Source organism: Callorhinchus milii, unplaced genomic scaffold, assembly GCF_018977255.1.
Source record: "Callorhinchus milii isolate IMCB2004 unplaced genomic scaffold, IMCB_Cmil_1.0 Scaffold1, whole genome shotgun sequence".
Taxonomy (NCBI): Eukaryota; Metazoa; Chordata; class Chondrichthyes; order Chimaeriformes; family Callorhinchidae; genus Callorhinchus; species Callorhinchus milii.
In genome coordinates this window covers 47,897-53,896 of record NW_024704742.1, presented here as the reverse complement: position 1 = coordinate 53,896, position 6,000 = coordinate 47,897, and the positions used below count along the sequence as shown (strand labels likewise).

The 6,000-nt window shown below is 47.9% G+C and overlaps 1 protein-coding gene across 1 annotated transcript in view; it reads left to right on the top strand.

The window, feature by feature from the left end:
* The window catches only part of LOC103172823 (targeting protein for Xklp2-A-like), a 36,188-nt gene that overhangs the window by 535 nt on the left and 29,653 nt on the right, over positions 1–6,000 (top strand).

Here is a 6,000-nt window from a genome sequence, read left to right as displayed (position 1 = left end):
GTGTGAATTATACCAAAATATAGTATATTGACACATTGTTGAATGAAGTACAGTATTTCTGCCAACACAATATGTTGAGTTGACAAACTAACCAATACACTCTAGGTTAGTCTGTGTAATATTGTAGTCTTATAAACACAAATATTTCTGTACCTTGTGGAGAAGCCAAATAAAGGACAAGGAGGGAGATGGTGACTTTGCTGTTCATTGTGTTGTACTGATACAATACTACTTTATCTTCTTCCTGTTGCTGTGCTGTTGCACTCTGCTTCTAATTCCTCACTGCTTAGCAGCTTTATTTATTAACTGAACACTGAGTCAATCAGGAGGAGATGATGCAAGTGGAATTTTTCAGGAAGTTTTCACAGTTGTAAACATTTTTAACGAACTTCTTCTAAATTATTCACGTTGCTTACAAATTGCAAAGAATCTATGATTAATCTTGTTTGAAATTTAATTCCTCTTGAGATTAACACACTTTGCTCAGTCATATTGTGCTTAGGAAATTAATTTCCTGTCCAGCTCCAAATCAGCTGTGAATTCCCATTGATAAGTAAATGTGTGTGTCACTGATAAAACTTATTGAATTACTGCGTGTAAATGTGGATGTACAAAGTAATCATAAAAATTTACGAAAATATTGTGCAAATTAATTAATTATAACGAGAAGCTGAGTACACGGGAGTTCAGTTTTAGAGTTCAATAGGTTGGTTGAGAAAATAATAATATCAATAATAATAATTCTTGCATTTGATATAGCGCCTTATCATGTCATTGAGACATCTAAAAGCACTTCACAGAATATGCTGTAAAGTAAATTGACTGTGTATATTCTGGACGAAATGTAGCAGTCAATTGCGCAAAACCGTGTGCTACAGTGTCCCACAAACAGTCGTGGATTGAGTGACCAAATTACTTTTTTAAGGTATTATTATCCCGGAAAGTGATCCGCCAATTGCGCACAGCAGTGTCCCACAAACAGTCGTGGATTGAGTGACAAAGTTATTGTTTATTTTTTTTCTTGAAGGATTATTAATTAGGCATGTGGAGTAAGGAAACTTGTCCAACATGTCACCCTGCCGAGAGTCAAAACCAGGTTTCTTACTTGCGAAGCGAGCACTCTAACCACTGAGCTACAGGATGCCACATGGAGCTAAACATCATTCCACAGTGTTTAGCTCCATTCCCAAAACCTCTGATAATGAAGCAGTCCATGTCATATCTGCAGCAATACATGGATAACATTCAGGCTTGGGCTAACAAGAGGTAGATAACATTTGTACCACATAAGTGCCGAAATGACTATCTGCAATGAAAGAGAAACAACAGTAAATGACCAAGCAATCTCTCCCTAAATTTCGAAGGCACATCCATTGCTAAATCTCTAACCGTCAACATCCTGATGTCACCATCGATAAGAGACTTAACTGGCCCACATCAACAGTGTGACTATAAGAGCAAGGCAGTGGCTATGTATACTATGAAGGCTGGCTCATCAACTCACTCACCAAAAACTCTCCTCCATCTACAAGGCTCCAGTCAGGAGGATGATGGAATACTCACCACATGCAAAATTTGACATCTTCCGATAGAAAGCAGTTATAATAATAATAATAATAATCCTTGCATTTGATATAGCGCTTTTCACGTCGGGAGGACGTCCCAAAGCGCTTCACAGAACACAGTGGAAAGTGAATTGACTGTATATTTGTGGGCGAAAGCGGCGGCCAATTGCGCACAGCAGTGTCCCACAAACAGTCGTGATTGAAAATGACCAATTTATTATTGTTTTGTTTTTTGGAGTGATTATTATTAGGCTCTGTGTGGAGTAAGGAAACTTGCCCAAGGTTTCGCCCTCTGCCTGGAATTGAACTCAGGTCTCTCACTTGCAAAGCGAGTGCTCTAACCACTGAGCAACAGGACTCCACGAAGTTCTCCAGTTCACTTGATTGGGGCCCCAGCCACTCATGTCAAGATTCACTTCCTTTCTCAATGACTAAACTTCATGGGGATGGGGTGGTAAGCGGAATCTGCTTGAAGCTGAGCTGGGCCCAAGGTGACATCATGATAAAAATCTTAACACTTGATATAGCATTTTCAGATCATGATGATATCTCAAAGAGAATTTATTGTGTATTTTATGCATGCTTTGCAGCACACAGTAGTTGCCCACAACAAAAACAAAGTTACCTTTATAGAGCGCCTTTTACGTCGGCAGGACGTCCCAAAGCGCCAAACAGTCAGGAGTCGGGACCTGAGCATGGGGGAGGGGTGGTGTAGGGGTGATGGAAGGCAGAGAGGTGGGAGGGAGACCAAAGGCACGGTCGAAGAGAAGGGTCTTGAGACCGGTCTTGAAGGAGGCAAGGGAGGAAGCGAGGCGAAGGGAACATGGGATGAACAGAATCTTGAAGGTTGAGGTGGGAGGAGAGGTGGTGGAGCAGGATTGAATGGTCCACAGTGTCAAAGACAGCGGAGAGGTTGAGGAGGACGAGGAAACAGAGGGAGCCCTGGTCACATATTGTCAGGATGTCGTTTGTGACCTTGACCAGAGCAGTTTTCATGCTGTGGGCAGCACGGAAACCCAATTGGAGGATTCGTAGAGGGAGTGGAAGGAGAGGAAAGAGCAAAGCTAGGAGGCAACGGCTCTCTCAAGGACCTTGGACAGAAAAGGGAGGTTTGAGATGGGCCGGTGGCTAAATAGCTGTGATGGGTCAAGCAAATGTTTCTTCAAGGTGGGGGGTGATAGTGGCTGTTTTGAGTGGTGTAGAAACAGTGCCAGATGACAGGGAGAGGTTGGTGATATCAGCGAGTAGTGGGGCAAGGAGTTGGAGCTGGGATTTTAGGAGAGGGGTCCACGGAGCAGGTGGTGAGCTTCATGGAGGATATGGTGGTGAAGACAGAAGAGGAGATGACAGATTCAAAGGTGTGGAAGGAGGGATGGGTAATTGTCGGAGTGTGGGCAGGGAGAAGGGAGGGGATGGAAGTTGGAGGGGGCAGTGGCAACTGAGCGGATTCCCTCAATTTTGGACTCGAGGAAGTTCAGCATTTTCTTGCAATGGGACTCAGAGAAAAGAATCTGCTAGGTGCGGCCGGGAGGGCGGAAGAACCGGTTGGTGGGGGGGGGGAACAGGAGCCTGGGGTTGCCCTTCACCTCTAGAATTAATCTGGAATAGAAGGACGATTTGGCCGAGGCGAAAGCGGAGTTGAAGTTTTGATGAGGTCCAGTCAGATGTGGCGGTGGACAGTTAGGCCAGATTCGAGCCAAGTGTGTTCAGCAGCCCGCTTCTGGCCCTTAAGCGAGCGGAGGTGGCTGATGACCCAGGGTGAGGATCAGGAATAGGGAGCAGTTCGGGAGGTGGGGGGGGGGCAAGGGTGTCGAGTGTGGTGGAGAGGGTGCTGTGGAGAAGAGTAAGTTGGTGCGAGAGGTGAGCCAGAGGGGAGGAGTTCAGAGGACTCTAGGGCAGTGGAGAGGGTTTGTGGGGAGATCTTCTTCCATGGGTGCTGGAAGATGGTGGTAGGTTTGGAGGCAGTGGGGAAAGGGATATGGGAGTTAGGGAGATGAAATGGTGGTCAGAGATGATCTTGTCAGTGATGGTGACATCCGAGACGCTGAGGCCCCGGGTGATCAACAGGTCGACCGGGTGGCCGTGGGTGTGGGTAGCAGAGTGGATGTGGAGGGAGATGTTGAGAGGGGAGAGAAGTCTGAGGAGGTAGAGCAGGAAGGGTTGAAGTGGAGGTTGAAGGTGCGTTGGATGATGAGGAATTCAGAGCAGAGGCAAAGGGAAGCTAGGAGGGTGGAGATGTCAGAGATGAAGGTGGGGGAGGATTTTGGGGGGGAGTAAACTAGGAGGATTTTTAGAGCAAGGTGGGAGGGATGGCAGAGGATAAGGTTTTTGAAAGAGGGGAATGAACCGGTGGAGTAGGGGGATAGGGCAAATGACGCCCTGGATATGAGGGCCACACAACTGCCACAACGGTTGAGATGTGGGAGCATGGTGGTAGGTGTAGTCTGTGGCCTCAGCAAGGGGGAAGGTGTCACCTGGAGTGATCTAGATTTCAGTGAGGGCCATAATGTCAATGTTCTCATCGAGGATGAGTTCATTGACGGCCAAGATCTTGTTGCAGATAGAGTGGATGTTTTGAAGGCCAATGTGGGGTGGATAGTTGGCAAGGGGATGTGTGAGATGGGAGGGGATGGTGGATTGGTTGGCAAGGAGGGTGGGGATGAAGATGAGGGAGGAGAGGTTAGCCCCCGGGGTCTGGGGTGACTTGCGACGGTAGTGGGAAATGGGGCAGTCGGTGTGGCTGCTGCTGGACAGCCAGGGCCGAGTGCTCCGATGAGGCCGGCGAAAGATTCCCAGGCTGGAACAGAGGGAGGCAGTGGGGGAGTCAAAGAGAGATAGGAGGCAGGGAGGGCGGAGAGAGAGCAAGACAGAGCGGGAGAGTTGCAGGGAGGGGGGCATTTTGAGGAAGGGCTATCTCGTGTCAGGGGCAGCAGCCAAGATGAGCACGCCGAGATAGGAGGCGGCGGGTTGGTGGGACATTGTCAGCTTGCAGGAGGCTGTGAGGGCTCGGGGTGGTGCAGAGTGGAGAGGGCGCTTATTGTGGTTAGTTGTTGGTCTTTAGGGTGTGACGTCACGGCGGAGGCTGCTTATCCCCGGTCAGGCTTTAAACACTCGGCGAGACCTCGGCTCCTTGCCGCGCTGTCCCCGCTTTGGCCTCCGAATCCATGAAGCAAATGACCAATTTAATTTGTGGGATTGTTGGCCAGGACACTCGGTGAAATTCCCTGCTCTTTTCAAATAGTGCCATGGGATCTATAACGTCCAGTTGAACAGGCAGACGGGACCTCGATTTAACTGCTCATCCAAAGGACTGCATCTCCAACACCGCACGCTCACCTAACGCGGTTTGCAGTGTCAGTGTAGACCAGGATGATCCAACTGGTGGCACATGGGCCGCATGTGGTCCAGGGTATGATTTCATTATCACAAACCATTTAAAATTTTATTTCCTAAGAGGAAATACAGGTGACAAGCAGGCACCGAGCCAAGCAGGAGATGGTCACTGGAGGCTTAGGCTCTGCCTGACAAATGGGTCTGGCCAACCAGAATTAAAATATTCCTTATGTGGCTCGCGGACATTTCTCAAACCGGCATCCAGCCCTCAGCAACCAAAAGATTGGATCATCCTGCACTAGACTATATGAATTCCAAGGGCTTGAACCCACAAACTTCTGACTCTGAAGTGAGAACGCTACCATCTGAGCCAGACTGACATATGCTTGGCAATGCAAAGTTTGGAAATGAGTCGATCTTCAGTGGCGATCTCAGTAGTTTGTTCCTCAGCGAGGAGGGTCTGTAATTTACCAGATCGCCACTGATGACAGCACAGCCAGCTTGGCTCATCAGCAGGATTTGAAGGGATGGACCAATCCCTGAGGCAGAGATTCCTCCCACTCAGCTCCTGTAAGCCAACACCCAAATGGACAGGTGGTACTAACTAAACAAACAATGGGAAGATTCCCAGGCAATGCTTTCAATGGCAAGCTGTACAGGTTTATCTGGTTAAACTCCTGCAGTTACTCTAGCACACATTCTGGGATTCCAAAGCTTTGATTCTTGCCAACCTTAGCCTCATACATTCTGGAATTAGATAAGCAGGGTGCGTCGCTCCAGAGAGGCTGTGCACAATTCTTTCCAGACACAGTGAAATTTCCATGTTGAAATATTTCCATATGAGGCTCACATTTGAGGAACTCACATTCTCTTGAGCATGGGTTGCTGCTATGTGTCAGCCACCCAGCTGACCAAAAACACCCTCCTTCTCTCACTAATTCAATTCCAGGACAACTATCACCTGACAGACTGTCTGTGAAACATCAAGTCCTGGATGAGAGCTAACTTTCTATAGCTGAATGTCAGCAAGACCGAGGCCCTTCTGTTTGGAGCTCCATTCTACAATCCCTTCGCCTCACTCCACTTGCCTCCTTCAAGGTAT